This window comes from Puma concolor, chromosome C2, assembly GCF_028749965.1.
Source record: "Puma concolor isolate L17-30 chromosome C2, mPumCon1.1.hap2, whole genome shotgun sequence".
Lineage (NCBI taxonomy): Eukaryota > Metazoa > Chordata > Mammalia > Carnivora > Felidae > Puma > Puma concolor.
The window spans coordinates 157,524,354-157,544,354 of NC_141675.1; the positions used below are offsets into that span (position 1 = coordinate 157,524,354).

Below are 20,001 nucleotides of genomic sequence, written 5' to 3' on the forward strand. Positions count from 1 at the left end.
CTCTCAAGAGAGTGTATTCTTTCTCTGACCACTTAGAATTGACAGTGCATGGTAATAATAGTTGGCTTTACTATCATTTAATTTTTCATTTTATTGATCGATTGGTTTTTGAGAGAGAGAAACATGAGTGGGCAAGGTGCAGAGAGAGAGGGAGAGAGCGTGTGGGGCCCAGAGTGGGGCTCGACCTCACGAACCATAAGATCATGACCTAAGCTGAAGTCAGATGCTTAGCTGACTGAGCCACCCGGGCACCCCACTATCGTTTAAAAATTCTTCATGGGGTGTGCTCCGACCAAGTTTCCCACCCACTATTCTACTGATCTTAGCAGTGGACCCCTAGGACCGTAATGCTGGAACACTAACAAAGCTACAGATGGCTCCAGGCCCAGACGGCTTCACAGGTGATTCCACCACACCCTTAAGCAACACACAGCCATCAGTGCCACTTCCATGGTTGCACAGTATTGACAAGGAAGCAAATTTCCAAATTCTTTTTATGAAGGCAACACAGGAGTGACACCAAAACCCAGCGAGATGGGCACAGAGAGGAAACCACACCCCCATTTCGTGAATGAACATCAACACAAAAATGTGTAAAACCTAATCAGCCATGACCTGGGGATGTAAACACGGTCTGAATATTAGGAAACCTCTTAAAATAGATCTCCATGTTCATAAAGCAACAGAGAAAAAGCATGAGGTGACCTCCACAAATCAAGCTGATTTGATAGAATCAGCATGTATACTTTTTTTTTTTAAAGCCTGAGTAATAAGGATATGGAAAAAGCATATTTAACAGGTCTCAACCAAAGTGCCTGAGTTATGCCGAATGAACAAAGCCTGGGAGCACTCAGTTGAAAGCCAGAATCTTCCCTGCTATTTAACACGGTTCTGGGGGACTGGCCGCACTCTCGTACGCAAGGAACAAGGGCTGAGTGCAGGCGGCGGAGGCACATCTGCGCCCCAGAGAACCTGCTGGGAGACTGCCACGCAGAGTAGGGACTCAGCCTAGAGACCTGTGTCAAACTGACGAGGACCAAGAACCTTCTTCTGATGCAAGCGGCAATGAGGGACATTGCGTAATGGGAAAATACCCTGTCCACAATGCCGCAACACCGGTAAGTGCTCCGTAATGAACGAAAGAGAAGTGGACAGCTGTGGGTAGCAAGCTCTCCAACACGCTTTCTCCAACGGATGAATGAATAGAAATGAAATGGAGACCTGGTCTGGGCTCGAAAGACTCAGTAGGATGAAGGGGTCAAGTTTTCTGAAACTAGACTATGAATTTACGGCAATGCTGAGGGTTTTTTCCCTTAGAACTAGCCAAGCTGATCTTAAAGTTCACATGGAAAAATAAACAGGCAAGAGTAGCTAGGGGAAACTCTGGAAGAGAAGGGTATGTCAGGTGTCAAAAAGAAGACAGCAGTCTCCAAAATGGAGTCACTTCTGCTAAGCCCCACGTCACCAAACCGAGACTTCACCTGATTCCGGCTCTGACCTCTCCCAGAAATGGGATCTCAGAGTCCGTGAGGAGTCACCCGGTCAGCACGAGCGAGGTCATCGGTGGCAGATCCCCACGGTCCCCTGGAGGAGAGTGACCTCGCCCAACTAAGATGTTTTGCCCGGGGCAGCCTCCTCGCCCTGCTCTCTTCTGCACAGGACGGTCTGTCGTGCGTGCAGCGAGCTGGAGCTTTCTGTCTGCTGCACCGCCTGCTGCCTGGTTCGGGATCCCTGGAGAAAGCCAACCAGACCTCCAAAATTCACTCAGCTGGGTTTTGTTTTTTAACACAGGCCAGTAGCTTTACCAGCTATCTGACATGCTTATACGGTTACAATACTGGAAGCCTGGGCCAACTCGATAGATGGGGCCATGGGACCGAGCCCAGGAGCCAGAAACAGACTCAGACGCAGATTTAAACACTTGGAACAAGGGAGGCACCACATTGATTACCGAAGCCGTCTGAAGTCTGATTTTCGGCAGGTCCTGCTGAGACAACTCCATAGTTCTCTGGAAACAATTAAATTACATCCCTACCTCACTCCCTAAACCCCCATAGGTTACACATACAGCAAAGGTTTAGTTGTAAAATTCGAAACCATCAACGTACTGGGAGAACACTGTAGTTTCTTTGAATAGCTTTGGGTTGGGGAAGGTCTTCTAACGGATAACCCAAACTCAGAAGCCACGTAAAAAAATTCAATAAAGATCAACAATAATAAAATCCTGGCCCAAATGAAAACACCATAAACAAAGACAGGAGACTGGTGAGAAATGAAACCCAGAATCTGCAGCATAAATCTCAGGGAAAGCTCTAACTATATTCCTATATAAAGAGGTTCTATAAATCAGTGTGATAAAGACCAACAAAGTAATGGAAAAGGAACAGCTCACCAAAAAAAGTTATACAAGGGCTCTTACATGTATGAAGGATACCCAGGTGCACTGAACAACAAAATGAGACAGGGGGAGAGAAAGAGAGAGAGAGGAGGGGAGGGGAGGGGGAGACGGAGAGGGAGGGAGAGAGAAGGAATACGGGTTGGAAACGGAGAGGAAAGCCATGGAAACCTGTGAGGTTGGCGAGGACAGACGTGTGTGGAGCGCACTGTGAGAGATGCCGTAGGAGAAAGGGGCTCATACAGGTTGCGGGCGGGGGGCGACTTGGCACGGCTTCTGGGGGGCACTGTGGCAACATTTGTGCTACCTACATACACTCCACGGCTCCATTCGAGGGATTTCCCTGCAGATATATGCGCAGGCGTCCTAAGTAACATTTGCGCGAGGATATCGATTGCCGTGGTGTGTGCGCTAGTCAAAGGCTGGAAATAGCCTCGATGTCCGCCGGGAGGAGCCGGTCAAATAAATGTCACACGTGCCGACAGTGGAAGTGGCATGAGGCAGCTGTTAAAAAGCACAAGGCAAATTTACCTGCAACCATCACCCCACGTAATTGCCAATCCCAAAGCGGGGTGCACAACAGGCCCACAGTGTGCTGCCTGGAGACACAGGGGACCTGCAGCGGTAACACTTCTGGAGATAGCGTGTTAGTTTCCTGGGGGGGGGGGCATAACTAAACGCCACCAACTGGGGGGCTTCAAACGACAACTCTTCAAACCTCAGAACTCAACAACCACAGTATTGTCTCACGGTTCTGGGGGCTGGAAAGGCACAAAGTGTCAGCAGGACCACGCTCCTCCTGGGGCTCTACGGGAGGATCCTTTTTTGCCTTGCCCGGCTCCCGGGGCTCCAGACGGTCCTGGGCTTGCGCTGCCTGGCTCCTCTCTCTGCCTCCGTTTGCCCACGGCATCCCCCTGCGTCTGTGCTCTCCCCTCTCTCTTGTAAGGATGCCTTCGGGGGGTTTACGGCCCACCCTAATCCAGGACAACCTCATCGAGACATCCGCAAAGACCCTTTTTCTAAATGAGGTCACATTTCTAGGTCCTGAGTGGTCATATCTTTTGGGGGCCGCCATTCAACCCACTGCAGTTGGGAACTGAGGTAAGGAAGATTCCGTGGCGGTCTTCAGGATTTCAGACCGCGTCTTAGAATCACCCAGGATCAAAATGGGTAGTGAGAATTGGTTCCTGGTGCTGCGGAGGCCTGTGCATCGTCCTCCAGACAGGCTGCCGCTGGCTGTTCCCCATGGAGCAGGGGCATGAGGTTTCCCTGCCAGGCTCAGGACAGACTAGCACCGGGAAGGGACAGCCATGTGTCCTGGAGCAGCAGTCCCCGGCCTGGTCACCCTCTCCCATCACCCCGCGAACACCCGGCCTGGTCACCCTCTCCCATCACCTTGCGAACCCCCAGCCTGGTCACCCTCTCCCATCACCCCGCGAACCCCCGGCCTGGTCACCCTCTCCCATTACCCTGCAGGGAGGTACGTCTTTCCAAGTCGATCTCTGTTTGAATTACATCTTCCGTTTTTAACAATGCAAATATTCTTCACTAATTCAAATACTTCTCCATTTTAGGTTAACTCAGTCACCTCTTATTTTAGCTGACCTCCAGCTATGCACACACACACGCACACACACTCACACACGTGTGCACGCACACGCAGGCCGATGCCGCCAGGTAGGAAGCGGCCGGTGGGAATCTGGGGTAAGCAGGTGGGGCAGGCACCCTCTTCCTTCCCAGGTGGCTCTAGGAACAGCCTAGTCCTGTTCTGGCCCTGGACCCAACTCCCCCGGCTCCAGCTTCGCCCCACAAAGCATTTCTTTTACCCATAAGACCCCGCGAGATTGCATGTTCCGAAAGGTTGGGTCAGTCAAATGCAAACTGTCCCATGCAAATGTTTCGAGAGTCATTCAGACCACTTCCCCGTGGAGGGGGTTTCTGGTGTGGCCTTCGGTTCTGACGCTCTTCCAGGGCTCCCGTTTGCCCCAGGACAAACCCACGTTCCTGTGACTCTGCCCCTCCCCCGGGCTTCTCCCTAAGTTGCTCTTATGCACAAGCCCCTCCGGAGTCCCATCCCAGAGCCGGCAGACTTCGGGTCTCCTCAGCCAGGACGCCGTGTGGTTTGGACACGGGGGACGCTTAGCCATGTCTGGGGACATTTTGGCTGTCACAACTTTGGGGGGCTGCATGTAATGGCAGAGGTCGGGAGGGCTCAGCATCGGCCCCCGACAAAGAATTCTCTGGCCCCAGATGTTCACAGTGTTGGACGGGAAACCGTGATCTAATCTGACCAGGGGGGCATCAGGGCTGGTGAAAAAGACCTCGGGGGAGAGGGCGCGAAGCCTGTCAAAAGACAAGCCCTTCCGGAGGAATCCGCCAGGCTCCTTTGACTTTGCGAGGAACGTGTGTCCCTCCTGGGTGAGCCTTCCCACCAGAGGGAACCTGGACCCTTGTCACTTGTGTGTGTGTGGGGGGGGTGTTGCAAGGCCAGAGCAGCAGGTCTCCCCGAGGCCCGCCTCAGCGCAGCCCGGAGGACGGCGGCTGCAGGTGGGAGGTCGGGCCCCTCCCCCAAAGACACGTGGCCCCAAGGTGGTCCCTCTCTCCCCCTTTCCTTCATCCTCCGCTGACACAGAGGCCCATTTCTGAGATGTCCCTTCCATCAGCTGTGATTCCGCATTCCTCTCTTTCCTGCAAAAGACGGAAGGTGGAGGGGATCTTACCCGCGGGGGCGGGCTGACACTAAGAAGGTGACAGGTCACTGTGCCCCCAGTTCTCCTGCTGACCCCAGCCCTGCTTGGCAACGAGCAGGCACCCTTTCCTGCCCAGGGATTGACAGACCAGCCAGCGGTGCCACACTGAGCAATAGGGCCCCGTCCTGATAGTAACAGGACAGAGGTGGTCCTGATGCTGGCCGTGTGCTAACGGTGATGGGATGTCCTAAGGGGGTCAGGTACTCCTAGGAACAGGACAAGGCCAGTCCTGATGGGGACCCGGCGCTAACAGAATCGGGCGATCCTACGGGGCACGCTGTTTTGGGTGAAGGCAGGCCGCACTGAGCTAATCCGTGCTGGACTCTTGCCCTCGGGGAGACCTGGGAGCCGGGCTGGCGGGTGACAGGGAGGGGCCGCATAGGCCCCATCAGGGAACCTGACTCCTGTGGTAGTGCTCCGGCGAGGGAGGTCAGGGTGGGGCAGAGGCAGTCAGAGGACAAGGCACCTCCCAGAGAGGACGGGGGTGGGAGCCCGCAGCCCGCTGCCCGGGGTCTGCCTCGGCCTGGGGGGCCGCTCTGCTCCAGGCCCTGGCTGAGGCTGAGCCTGTCCCCGCCCCGGACACGGCGCTCACGGGTGAGGGGCTACAAAGGACCCCATCACTCTGCCCTCTGGTTGTGTGTGACCTCGTGGATGGAGGGTGGCTTCCTCCCGTCCTGGTCTTTCTCTGAGGGAAACTGGGTGGGACTTTTGGTTTTCTTCATTCCACCTGCTGTACGTCTTGCCGGGGGTCATTCTCAGACCCCGTCACTCAGGCCCCCTCGCAGGGTGGTTCCTCGAGGGGCGACCTGCCGGAGGTCCGGGTGTGGGGGGAAGGCTGTCACGGCAATGGTCCCCAGGGTCCCTGGGCCTGAGTCCCTGTGACCCCAGTGTGGTGTCTCTTCCTGCAGCCGCGGCCTCTGGGGGTTCTCCTTACGGCTCCCGAGTTGGACCATCTGGGTGGAAATCTCCTTGCTGAGGGGACGCAGTGCAGGTGGGGAGGGGGCGGCCCTGCAGGGTGGAGGGTCACACCCTGGGAGCCTGGGGGCAGAGGGGCAGGATGCATCGGGGAGAGGCTTCTGGGAGGAAGAGAGTCTTGAGCAGAGTTGTTCTAAAAATGTGTCCAAATTCTCTTTGCTCTTTATAAGATCAGCTGAGATCTTGTCACGTAAAGAAGGCGCCGTGCGACCAGGGCAGGCTGTGTGACGCACAGGGCCGGAGAATACCCACCCGAGGGGCTGGACCTCATTTGCCTCAGGAAACACCCACCTGATCTGGGAAGGTGAGAACACAGAAGGTGTTTATCAGCCTGTGGAGTGAGAATTCTCAGGCAAAATTATTACTCAGGTTTTTTGGTTTTGGTTTTTTTTCATTAGAAAACCAGAGCAAAGGCCGTATCAACGTTCAGGGTTCGTATGTATGTTCTGTCTCAGAATACATCACAAATCCGAGATAATCGTAGGGGGCGATCTGGCCCAGACAGAACAGCATCTGGTTCCTTAATGGCTCCATGGGCAGCGCGCTCCCTCACGGGCCAGCCGCTTGGGCGTCCCAGCCGGCGGAGGGATGAACTGAGCCTCGGTCAGCTCGGGCGGCTGTAACAAAATGCCGCAGACAGACAGCGCGCCTGAAACAACGGACGTTTATTTTTCACGCTTCTGGAGGCGGCAGGGCCACGATCAGGGTGCCGCACGGTGGGGTTCTGGTGAGGCCTCCCCGCCGGACTTGCAGACGGCCACCTGCTCACTGTGTCCTCACGCGGCACAGAGATAACCAGTCCCTTCCTCCTATATGGACAATGATCCCATCCTGGGGCTCACACTCATGACCTCATCTAAACCCAGATACTTCCCCAAGCCCCCACCTCCAAATCCCATCACGCGGGGGGTCAGGGCTCCAACATGTGAATTTCAGGAGGGGGACACAGTTCAGGTCGTAGCAGAGGGCATGGCCCTGCTGTGTAAGGATGCTTTCTGAAAGCTGCATATATAAGACAGCTGCTTAAGATTTGTTGGCCAAACTTTAGGCACATGGCCACAAGACAGGATGGGGAGTATATCCAACTAGGTTGAGGGCTTTCTATTACAATGTGCTCAGATAAGAGTTGGGAGTCAGACTTTTTCCACACGGCTGCTCCTTTGTCCTGATCGTGACACCTCGTGGTCCAAAATGGCTGTTGGGGGACATCCATCACCTCCGCATTCCAGCCAAGAAGACATTCCTTACTCAGTCACTATGTTGTGTGGGGTTGTAGTCTTTTAATCTAGCTAAAAGCTGGGGTTCTTGTCACTGAGGCAGAAGGATGTAAAGGATGTTGGGGGTGATTCTACACCCCACCCTCCTGGTTGCCTCAAGGATCTCAGAGCCTGACGTTTAACGGCGCTGTCCTGTTCTGACATTACCAGCTCAGATTCCACCTCTGCTAAGTCTACACTGCAGGCTCCCCAAGTGCACGGGCCACAGCTTTCCTTCCCTTCATCCCTCCTAGAATTTGGCAGCCAGCAAGTATTAGGCATTAGCGTTATGTTTGCTGAGCTGAGGTCGAGTTGCACCAGGCGCGGAATCGGGAAGCAGAGGCGGGGGGTTGTTTTCTGACCCCGAGTTAGCCTGCCCACCCACGCTAACGCCTGCCCCCAGCCTCCGGCCCTGCGCCTCCTCCAGTGTCAGAGTTCCCGAGGCCGGCTCCCCTTGGGACAGACTCTCCACCCCGTACCCCTCTGTAAAGTTTCAGACCTCTTTCTAATAAACCCCAGATGGAGGGAGCATTTTGCCTGGGAGCAACATGATTCCCTGGCATTCTGGAGACATTTAACGGCCAAGGACTGTCCAGAGCTGGGAGAGGGCCATAGAGGACAGACACCGGGCCTCAGGAGGTGACAAAAGGAATGGGGAGCAGGGAGGGACCATTGCCCTCAGCCATTTGTCTGCAGCCAGGGGTTTCCAGATGGCTCGGCCTGCTCCGTGGGCTCTCCCCTCCCTGTACCCCTGGGATCATCTCTCTGCACGCAGACGGGGGGTGGGGGGGGGTCACGCCTTTCTCTGCTCTGTGCTGGGCAGTGTGACTCACTTGAGCGATGACGCGACTGTCCTGACCGTGGCAAAGTGGTACGATTGTCCTCGCTCTCCACAGCCTTCAAGCACTACGGGTGCTTCAACGATGCAGATCCAGACCGACATCGCTAGTGACACATCACATCTGAGCCTGCAGGGCCCATCCCTGCAAGGAGCCGTGAACGCCATCGTCGCCCTCGGCGCGGCAGCGGCCAAATCCTGGGGGGAATGCCCCGCGGTTATAATAAGCTTTCTCATGATGGGCCTTGGGAGGAATTAGAAATATAATTTTTCAGGCGCTTACAAAATATCAAGTAATTGGAGCTTCTGCACATAAAAGGGGCACACCATGAGATATGTGGCTCCCCTTTTAAAAGAACCTATTTATATATTAAAACAATAAAATACGTCCAAGGGAGCGCTGGCCCCACAATGTTTTCAGTGTCTCCCCTCTCCGGTTCTAGAAAACTCTATACCACCAGAGGAAACCGAGAATATGCCCCCTGGCTCATCATCAGAACGTTCGAGGCTGTGTTTGGCCAGATGGAGAAGATATAAAATTATTATGCATATTCCCAAGGCGGGGAAAGAGCCTCACGGTTAATGTTCACCCTGGCAACGTGCCCACTTGAATCAACTCAGCATAAAACGGCGGTGGAGGGAGTGGGGGGGTGGAGAGAGTGGGGGGGGGGTGGAGGAGGGGAAAATGCTCACGCTCCCAGGTCCTAATGTAGAAATTTAAGTAGCAGGAGGGTTTGCTATTAGATTTCCAGCTCGTAAAACGAGATGCAGGTTTATGTTTGTGCGTGGCTGTGGGGAGGGGCCGGCCTCAGCCCAGGGGACCTCTGTCCCCATCCGCAGGTGGGCTCGCAGCCTCCCCCGCCTCCCCCAGCTGATGGGCTGAATTGTGTGCCCCCCAGGATGCAGGAGTGCTAACCCCCAGTACCCGTGAACGGGACCTTAGTTGGAAATAAGATCTTTGCAGATGGCCAGGTCAAGATGAAGCCATTAGGGTGGCCCTAATCCAATCTGATGTCCCTATAAAATGGGGACATTCGGACACTGAGACACACACAGAGGGAAGATGTTGTGAAGACAGGGAGAACACGGCCGCCTGCAAAGAACCTGTGGGGTTTCCAGAAGCCGGAGGGCCTGGAGCAGGGCCCTCGGAAGGGACAAGCCCTGCCCTCACCCCGATCTCCACTTCCTGCCTCCGGCCCGGGTGACAGAAAATTCCGTTGTTCAAGCCGCCCAGCCTGTGGGGCTTTGTCAGGGCAGACCCAGGACCCAGGGCAGCAGGACCCCAGCTGATGGAACACGGAGTTACCAGTTCCATTCTGGCCCCAAGAGAGCCCACTCTGGGGTCCGGCTCACGCCCAAGGCTCCTGGGCCACCCTGGGGCAGGGGCACAATTCGGTGTTCCTTAGGGCCACCACACCTGCCCCTGCCCCTGGCTCCCTGCTAGAGTGGCAGTGACATTGTCCGCCGATGTTACCGTATTCGGAGACCCCCTTGGTGAGGGCGGGGCGCCTTGGGTCCTCCGGGGCCCCCAGCACCCCAGTCCCAGCCAAGGCCCCCTTCCTCTTCCGCCCTGCTCCCAGCTGTGGCCATCTAGGGCTCGTCTCTGAGTGTGTGGACCCTGGGGGTGGGTTCGGGGATACGGGCTGGGAGCCTGTGGCTTGTTTCTTGGGAGGCCGGGGGTGGGGGCGTTCTCAGACACACCCCCAGGCCCCCCCGTCCCTCAACAGTAGGTTATGGACCCCGGGGTCCAAGTGTATGTTTACTGCCTTGCCCAGTGGGACTGTCCTGAACTCTCCATTCAGATCGTCCTTCCCAGTGACTTCCCCTAACACAGGACAGGGACTCCCGGGCCTCCGTGTCCCCAAGAGCTGTCACAGCCGCCCCTCCCTTCTAGAATTGGAGGGTGGGGCCCTGGCTGGGTCCATGCATGGAGGTCCCTGCCCCCTATAGGCCAGGTGGGTTCCCAAGTCGGGCCCCGGCCCCTCTTTCCAACCCTCTGCCCTGACCACATTCTGGTCTCTACTTGGGGCACTCTGGGGTCTGTCCCCCCACCCTTTCCACAGGCAGGTGGCTGGGGCAGATACGGCAGCAGATATAAGTGCCCTGGGGTGGGAGCTGGGGGGCAGAGACAGGGAGCCTGTGGGGGGCCTGTGCCTGTATTCTTGCCTCTAACTCCTAAGTCCCCACAAAGAAGCCCAGGGTGGTTTGGGGTTCTCATGCTTAGGGACAATCCGACGCCTGGCTGGCGAGGTCAGAGACCGTCTCAAAGCTGCAGCTGTCAGTGTGGGCCGGCTGTCTCCAGGCCCTCCTGCCCTGGGCAGAGCCCCTGGGCCTGGCCTCCTGACTCGGGACGTTCGGGGGCACCGGGGGGAGGCGCTGGGCTTTCTGCAGGCTGTGCACAGGCCAGCCGGCCTCCAAGACCATGCCTTCGCAGGCCCAAACAGGAAGAGCAATCTCCGAGCCAACGGGATAATCAGCGGCCTTGGAGGGCCAGCCTGGGGCCAGATGGCGACATGTGGTGTGTGAGTCCATGAGCTACGGCCAGTGGGCCAAGTGACCAACGGATTGCACGGTCCTGGAGACTCTCTAGGGTAAGGACACATGCCGTACCAGGGCGTGGAGGCCGGCTGCGGCCAGACACCGGAGAGCACCAGATGGGAAGGAGGACGCGGGGGCGTGGGCATCGGCTCCGGGAGGCCGGGGCCATCTGCGTGTCCTCTGGCCGGCTGGGTCAGGCACAGCTCTCAGGGTGACCGTGGCCCCAGACTTCCAGGCGGCTAAAGCTTAGAGTCCCGCACAACCTCACGGTCTGACCAGAGGTGTTTAGGAAATCAGCCTGTGTCGATGAGCAGACAGGAGACAGCCGTGGCCTGTCGGTGGCCCCGGGGATCCTAGCAGTGTGCCCCGTGGGTGCTCCGGCCAGCGCGGGGCTTCCGGAGGCAGGGGCACCCGCCACCAGGACCCCTGACGGTGCGGGATGCAGACCCGGGGGGGCCAGGCCTTGCTGGAAGCCCTCCTCGGCTCTGTGCCCAGCGCAGGGCGGGCACCACCTCCGGAATGTAGCCCACCCACGTGTCTTCAACACCATCAATTCAGCCAGGAGAGTCCTTTCTGGTGTTCCTTATGCTAACTGGAGAGCTGCCGATTCCCCCGGAGATCTCCGCAGATAGCCCCGCTCTCGTTAGCAGTTAGCAGGCCGCGGGGCTGAAGGCGGCGAGGCCCTCCATGGAGGGTTCTGTGCTGTTCGGCCCCCAGAGCTGATGTCGGGAGCACCTCTTCTCCCCTAGGCTGGGTGCTCGTCCTGGGCAGCGGGCAGTCTCGGTGCCGGAGAAGCACACATTGAAAGCAGATTACAGTCCGTGTGGAGCAGCAGGAAGATTCCAGAAATGCCGGCAACGTTTTGGCCGTCATTATCGCTGGTCTCTGTTTCCGGACTGGAGGGTGTGGGGCCTCTCCCCGGCTCTGTCTGTCGTCCCATCCTTGGCCCCTCTCCGCCTAGGTGGCCAGGAGGACTGCTCCGAACGCTCTCTGGGACACGGCCTCGGGGCTGTCCGTCCTCGGGGGCAGCGCCGGCCCCTCGGCCAGCAGGGCGTCTGCTCCCGTGGCTTCAAGCCTCCGGGTGGACTTCAAGGGGAGCCTCTGCCCCTACAGCCACTCCTGCCCTTTGGTCGGGCTGTGTCCATGGCACCCGCCAACTTTCTATTTACCGGGGGGGAGGGGGGGGGACGGCCTGTTACAGAGGGGCAGGTGTACGGGTCCGGGGCCCCGCAAGGACCCCAGTCTCTTGCCGTGACATGCTTCCCTGCAAGGACAGGGGTGAGGGCTCAACGGCTGCCGTGGGGGGAGCCCTGGGCACTACCCCTGGGGCGAGGGCTGGTGTGTCACAGCTGGTGTGGCTGTGGTGGGGTCCAGCCCAGGTGGCTGCGTGGGGACCCACACCCTGGCCTTTGCGGACCCCTGTGTGCCCCAGGCGCTCCCTCAGGTGAAATCTGCTGTGACTGGCCTGTTCTCACGTTGGATTCCGCATACTTTTCACATTCTAAAATTTTTTTTTTTAACGTTTATTTATTTTTGAGAGAGAGACCAAGTGTGAGCCAGGGAGGGGCAGAGAGAGAGGGAGGCACAGAATCCGAAGCAGGCTCCAGGCTCTGAGCTGTCAGCACAGAGCCCGACGCGGGGCTCGAACCCACGAACTGCGAGATCGTGACCTGAGCCGAAGTCGGATGCTCAGCCGACTGAGTCCCCCAGGCGCCCCCCACATTCTAACCTCCCTGAAGCTGGGGAGCTTCTTACAACAGACACGCCGTCTTGCCTCCTCCGCCCCCACCCCCACCCAGTAACTGGTTTTAACACTGACGGCTCATGTCACCCTGCTGGTGGCTTGGGACCGCGGGGGCAGAGCACCATTGTTCGTAGGTGCGGTTACCGCAGACCCTTTCCCCCATTTCCGCCCCCCACACCAGCTCTCCAGAGAGCGGTCACCAGAGAGCAGGATGGGATGGCTGGTGCCACAGCAGCCATCTTGCATCAGCGAGGCAAAGCTCTAGAAAACTGCAGAGACTTTGGTGATGAGGGCATTGACCTGTTAAACCCCAGACAGCGACCGTCTATCTCCGGATTCTCACGATGCAACTTTTTATAAAAACTCTATTTGTTTAAGCACTTCCAGGTTGCTCCCCACCGCTAACTTGCAGTGGAGCACATTTCTTTCTGATACTTGTGGAAACCAGATAGGAGGTGGCTCGATTTCATCGGCTCCTCTGGAGGAGATCATTGCACATTTCAGAGCCGGTCTTATTTTCACGACTTCGCATGAGTCCCCAACTGCAAACACGTTTTCTGAGACAAGGGCAGCCTGGCCGGGTCCTAGAGTCCCAGGGCACAGAGACTCAACCCCGACGGGTGCCAGTGCCCTCCAGACGTTGGAGATGGTGCAGTGTGGCCAGGACCGCACAAGCTGGGTGCGAGGGGGAAGTGAAGAGCGGCCACGGACTCTGGCGGGAGCCCCTCCTGGCCTTGGTTCCATGCGTCCCTCAGTGCTGCAGGCACGGCCCGGGCCCCAGGCCAGGAACCAGCATGGAGGTCTTGTATTGTTGACAGCTGGCAGGCTCTTGGAGAACATCTGGTCCAGCGTCTCCCTTTTCTCTAGAAAGTGAGGCCCTGAGAGGTCCAGGAGACAAAGCTGGCGAATGGAAGGCTGTGACCTTTTCAACACCTCCCCCTCTGGCCCCTCAGGGAGCCAGCAGAGTCTGGGCTGACACATTCTGTGCCATTCCAGAAGCCACCGGAGCCGGGATCCTGTTGGGGGAAACGCTTGTGACAGCAGGGATGGGGTGGGAGCGGGGGGAAGCCGGGAGAGCCGTGTGGTGCCCCTGCAGACCTGAGTCCAAGTGAAGGGGTTGGGGACAGCAAGGGGAAGCTTCGGCCAGGCCCCAGGAAGGCCCCCAGGCATGCTTGGCTTAAGAATGCTGGGTCTCTCAGGGATGTGCCTGCCTTCGTATCCCCTCCATGCTCCTGCGTGGGGCCCCGGGGAGCCCACAGGAAGTGCGTGTGTTCTTGGCACAGGGTCTCGGCGAGGCCGTCGCGGCCGGTGGCCCCTCGGCTCCCGGAGACAGAGGCTGACATCACAGCCGCAGGCAGCGCCTTACGACCCCCGGTGCCAGCCCTGCCCCCGGGGTTCGTGGCTCGGTGGCCTTGCTCGCACAGCGTGTGAACACAGCTCTGTCCGCAGAGTAGACGTGTGCACCCGTGTGCTTTCTCTCCACAAGCTCCCTGTCCTTTCACTGCCTTGCCGGGTCCAGGAGCCAAGCCCTTGAGGGCACTGCATGTCCCCGTCACCTGTCTTGCAGTAGCTGCTGTTTTTTTCATGTGCTGCGCCCGCGCTGGCTTGCGTCACTGCCCGGCTCCCGCGGCTGAGACAGCCGCAGTCCCTGCTCTGACTGCAAGGTGCGTGGGGGCGGGGACTTGGCTGGTTCTCTGCTGTGTCCCTGGAACTTTGGACAGCGCCTGGCACACAGAAAGTGCGCACGGAACGCATGACGGACGAATGACTGAGTGAATACATGAACGAAGGAATGGACAACGGAGGAAGGGAAAGCAGCCGAGGGCGGGAGGGGTTCTCAGAAACTTCCACCAAGAGGACGGGACCCTGGAGACAATACGGGTCACCCGCTTTCTCCTCGGACCGTGACCTGTCTTCCGCTGTGACTCAGGCCCCTCTGCTCCCGGCCCTGCAGGCGCTAAACGTCCAGTCCTGTGCCGCGGCTCGCCAGCAAGGACACGAGACCGGGGTGTCCTGCCAGGGATCGTGCGTCCTGCCTCGCCTCCCGTCTGGCCCTCCCGCCCCGGGCTGCGGGCAAATGCCTCCATACAGCTTTTTAATGGCCTGCTTTGTTCGCCTGGCTTTGCCCTTGCAGCCAGCCAGCCAGGCCGCTAAGCGGCCACATGTCGGTCATTAAGGTAGCAGGTCACCCGTGGAGCTGGACGGCCTCCGGCCACCCTGGGGGAGGCCCGCCTGACACCGGCGCGGGCCCGTTTCCGGGAGGAGGCGGTGCTGGAGGCACAGGAGTGTCCCGTCGCTGCATTTCCCGCTGCAAGTTCACTCAACTGTGGCACCGCCCAGGAGTGCCACGAGGAGCCCCACGGGTGTTGTTGAGGCAGAGCCCGGACGGAGCTGGAGGGAAGGGAGCTGAGGGGTGCCTGCTCCCCCTCCGCAGCCGTCCTGACCGTCACTCCGGGTGGCGTCACCGGGAGGCGCAGGCAGGTGCCCGCACGGCCACGGGCCAGGCCTGCCCCTGCGTCCACTGGCATCGCGCGGGGATGGTGACCCTGGAATGCCGACCTACTTGGGGCAGGAGGCGGGTCTGCCCACACACCAGAGTCAGGCAGGAGCTGCCCAGCACCCAGATTCCGGGACCACATCCCATGACCCTGCAGAGGCCTGGGGGGTGGGGGTGGGGGCTGCACCTTCCCGTTATTTTCTGTAACTTCCCGGGACTGACCTGTAGTGGGGCTGGGAGAGGGGCAGCTCCAGGCAGGGGTGCGGCGGTACTCGGGCCTCACTCTGGGCAACGGTCCCTGCTGCTGGTGCCCTTCTGAGCTCCTCAGCTGTCTAAGCCGCTTTGAGGAGCGGGGAACCACTGCAATCCAGAGGCACAGGGAAGTTAGGCAACTTTTCCAAGGTCACACAGGAGCTGGATTAGAGGCCCAGAGCCCTGGCCCCAGAGTGCATCCCTCGTCACTACACACACCGCCTGTGCAGCAAGCACGGCGATATGACGGGCAGTGACAGGTGCAGCTCTAGATGGGAAGGTCAGGGAGGACTGCTCGGAGGGGGCGACAGAGCACAGAAGCCTCCAGCCCCTAAGCCCCTCTCTAGCCAGAGAACCTGGGCGCCCGCTACTCAACAGCAGACAGGCCCACGGAGAGCCCCCACGGCGACAGCACCACGGGGAAAGGACGAGCTTTGGGGAGGGGGGGCGGTCCTGGGAGGCTGCCCTGGGATGAACCCTGGGCCGTGAGCTCAGCCTGGGGCTCGATCCTGGACATCCTCTTCCCGAGGACAAGTTGGCCACATCCGTTGTCGGCACTGGCTGGGCCATGCGTGCTGTCCCAGGCTGCCCTCCCCCCCCCACAAAAGATCTGCACACTGGGGGGAGGGACAGGGGGCCCTGCTAAGCCACCCAAACAAACAGAATAAAACAAACTCTGATCGTCCCCTTCTCCCACCTGGAGTGACCACTGTCCGTGCCCCTTGTGTCTGCACACAAATCTTTCAAGCCACGGAGCCTCCAGCCCCTAGTTCGTGTGAATGTACTGATTTGGCCACGGCCAAGTGCCACCCACTAGGGGCTTAAACCGGAATCTATTCAGTGACAGTCTGGAGGCCGGAAGTCAGATCAAAGGGTCAGGCCTGCTCTCCCCGCTGAGGCTCAGACAGACGGTCCTCTCTGCCTCTGTTGGAGCCTGGTGGCTGTCAGCGTTCCTGGCCGGGGGCCTCACGGACCACGTGGCCCCTCCCTCTGTCTCCGTATGAGGGCACGTGGGAGGGACAGTGCCAGGAGCCCCAGCCGTCATGGAGCTGAGACCCCGACCCCCTGTGTCCCCCCGGCCCCTGCTGCCTCCCGGGGAAGGGCAGATCCCTCCCCCACCCGGTGAGCTGGGGCTGAGACAGAGTGTTTGGTCCCCAGCAGCGTCCCCGGATGTCCCCGTCTGACTACAGGCTCCAGGGCACTCAGTCAGCGGTCAGGGTCCCTCCCGGCACAGGGACACGGCACGCTGCCTCTGGTCGGGCCACGAATTCAACGGGAAGCAAGCTGAGGGGTCACAGGTCCCCGTTCCCACAGCTCGGCGGGCCTCAGGGCACTTCCACCTGTGTCCCCATGGCCCCTGTGCTCCAAGCCTGTGAGCCGGGCCCCATCTCACTTGGGTGCCTCCCCTCCCTCTCGGCACGACCATGTGTGCACGTGTATGCATGTGTGGGCAGGTGCCCAAGGCCCAACCATCCCCTCCTCCACGGGTGGACCTGCCCTCTCCCCCAGGCGGGGCTCTGAGGTTCCACATACTTCCTTGTACACCCTGGGAGGGAGGGTGCACCCACGGTTACACAGGCATGCACACAGGTGGACACACACACACACACACTTGGCCGGGCGATCGGAGCCACCGGCTCTCCTTGACCGCAGTCCCAGGCTCAGACAGGGGTCCGGCCGGCCGTGCCGTGTGCTCCTCTGGACAGGCACCTGGGACACGAACGTGCAGGACTCTGCAAAGTGTTAGGAGGTCTCTGCACCCCCTCGGGGCTTCCCCGCCCCGTGCCTGCACCTTGTGGACGGTGCTGAGTATCGCCGTGGTCTCTGAGTCCGGGGGGCCTGGGAGGGGCCCTCAGAGCCCCTCTCAGCCCCTTCACCCAGGGCTTTTGTACCAAAGGGGCCTCGTTCTGGACTCGCCGCTGCCTCCGCGTGGGCCGGGAGAGGGTGAGTCCCCACGCAGGCTGACGTCAGCCTGGCTTTCCGGACAGGAAGCCTGGAGCCGGCATCGGGAGAGTGTGTCACAGGCCCGGCCACTGCCGGTACCTGGAGCCCCCGGCGCTGAGCGGGGGGCGGCCGGAGTTGCCCCTTGGCCCGACGGAACTCTCGGGGCCGCCGCCCTGCCCTCCCCTGGCGGGCAGCACACATTCTGGTTCAGCCCGAGCCGGGGTGACCTGGGGTGACCGGCCCCTCCCTCTCCCCAGGGACCAAGGTGGGGTCAGCATCGGGCCACGCAGGGCAGGGAGCTACCCTGTCCACACCCCAATGGCGAGTCTGGCTTCAAGTAGGTGCTCAACTAAGATCCTGGGCCCCGAGGAACCTTCTGGAACCACCATCTGGGTGTGTGGCCTGTCTCCTATACACTGCTCCATTTTTCTTGGGAACTCACAGGACGTTGCTGTGGACAGACCTGTGTTCAGATCCCACCCTGTTCTCTTGGGAAGTCCCCACTTTGAGGGCCCAGGAGTCGGTGGGGTGAACGTCCTCTCCAGGGCAGTTTCTAAGCCCAGATACCAAGGAGAGGGAGCAGGCACATATTGGAGTGAGTTTGGGGTGGTGGGTGGATTTCAGGCCCTGGGCGTTCTAGCTCCCAGTGGCCGTCTCCCTGCAACCACAGGCTCTGGGAACTCTGGGCCCCTCTGACCTTGAGGTTAACCGGAAGCCCGTCGCCCAGGGGCCGGTCCATGCGGATTCCTGGGCTCTGCCCAGGCAGATCTGGGGGCAGGGCCCAGCCAGCTGCATTTTTAATAAGATGCCGGGTTTGGCGGGGCCTCTGGGGCCTGTGTCGCGGTCTCAGGCTTGGACCCCGGCCGCTGTGCACCAGCTCGTCAGCTCAATGTTGCTGAGCTTGTTTCCTTTCTGCAAAGTGTCGTTCATGTCCACACTCACGCGTAGAGCTCTAGCTAGAATGCTGGGGATGTGGCGGGTATCAGACAAATCCCACTAACAGCCACGCAGCCAATGTGGGAAACCATGCAGAGCAGAAGTAAAAATTACCCTCAGTTCTACCCTCCAGTGTGTTTTCTTCCAGCTAACATGATATAATAGAACATCACATCACGTAATTACAAACTGGGATCACACTAATGTCCTTTGTAACTGTCCTTTAGGAAATTTGGATCATTCTCAATTTTCTCCTATCCCACATTTAGAACCATGGTAGTTATTACGGTGTGAAAGAGTCTGTGCATTTGCAAGATAATTTCCTGAGGCTAAATTTCCAGTCGAGCTCCGCGGATGTCTTCGGGTCCCCCTGCTGCTTTCCAGCACTGTCTGTCCCCTCTCCCAGGCCCGCTGTGTGGCGTCCCAGTCACCATAGAGTGGGGCACTGAGCCAGGAAGGGTCAAGCTCCGGGAATTCTTTTGGAGCGGCTGTCCGCCTCCAAAGCCGGTTTGCGGAGTCACCGAGCCGCCTGCCTGCTGTGCCGTCCTTACTGGGAGAAGCCGCATGGGACCCGGCGGGAACTGCACAGAACACAGGAGCCAGCGGGCAGTGACAGAGGGGGCTGGGAGTGCGGAGTCCGCTGGTCCTGGGCACAGGCTGGTCCTTGGCCTGCGCGGCTCGATTCGGGATAAAAGAAAGGAGGGTGTCTGTGGCCCAGGCATCCGGAAGCCCCGGCCACTGCTCCTCCGGGACGCACCGTCTCTGTGTGAAGTCTCCACCTCGTGACCTCTGCCCCGGGTTTACCCGGGTCCTTCTGGGTCAGGAAGTCGTCCCCGGAGCTGTGAGCAGCTGGTGGCCTGCGGAGCAGGGATGCAAACGGGGGCAGTGGCTTTGTGTGCGCAAGCCGAGGAGAGAGCCCCAGGGACCGGGCCTTCCTACTGTGCTCACCAAAACCACCCAGGACCACCAGCCGCCGGAGAGGCAGCGCCCTCCCCGCGCCCAGCGCTCCCCACTGTTTCACCGTGAGAATGTTCACACGTACAGAAAGTAGGGGAACGTAAAACTCCTCGTCTCCATCAAGAGATGAACAATTCCTGCTCTTCTTCTGGGTTTGCTTTATTGTTTGAGTTGTATGTGAAATACGTTCAAGACATTGTACCCATCACAGCATCTCTGCATGGATGTTTCGGACACACCTCTGTTGGGAGCACACGGCCTCTTCCGTGGCCTCTGCCCGATCGGTGGGCACACCAGCCACACGGGAGTTTCCCGGACACCGTCCAGACCAGGTCCTCCATGGTTTGTCAGAGCGGCGATACAATTCCCCACTCGGCATTTGCTTGTTGGGTCTTTTCCATTTCTTTCTTTCTTTTTTAAATTATTATTTTTTTCAACGTTTTTATTTATTTTTGGGACAGAGAGAGACAGAGCATGAACGGGGGAGAGGCAGAGAGAGAGGGAGACACAGAATCGGAAACAGGCTCCAGGCTCTGAGCCATCAGCCCAGAGCCCGACGCGGGGCTCGAACTCCCGGACCGCGAGATCGTGACCTGGCTGAAGTCGGACGCTTAACCGACTGCGCCACCCAGGCGCCCCTTTTAAATTATTTTTTTAATGCTTATTTATTTTGAGAGAGAGAGAGAGAGACAGAGAGAGAGACAGAGAGAGAGAGACAGAGCACGAATGGGGCAGAGAGAGAGACACACACACACAGGCAGAATCGGAAGCAGGCTCCAGGCTCTGAGCTGTCAGCACAGAGCCCGATGCGGGGTTCGAACTCATGAACCAGGACATCATGACCCGAGCCGAAGTCGCATGTTTAACTGAGCCACCCAGGCGCCCCAGGTCCATTCCATTTCTTGTCATCTGGAACGGC

At 58.8% G+C, this 20,001-nt stretch overlaps 1 long non-coding RNA gene across 1 annotated transcript; it reads right to left on the reverse strand.

Moving 5' to 3' along the window:
* Positions 1–18,258: 18,258 nt before the first annotated feature.
* LOC147577652 (uncharacterized) lies at positions 18,259–19,488 on the reverse strand. Its single transcript, XR_015255887.1, has 2 exons — positions 19,168–19,488; positions 18,259–18,982 (listed from the first exon to the last, which is right to left on the reverse strand). It is a non-coding gene; the product is annotated as an uncharacterized LOC147577652 (long non-coding RNA).
* Positions 19,489–20,001: the final 513 nt, after the last annotated feature.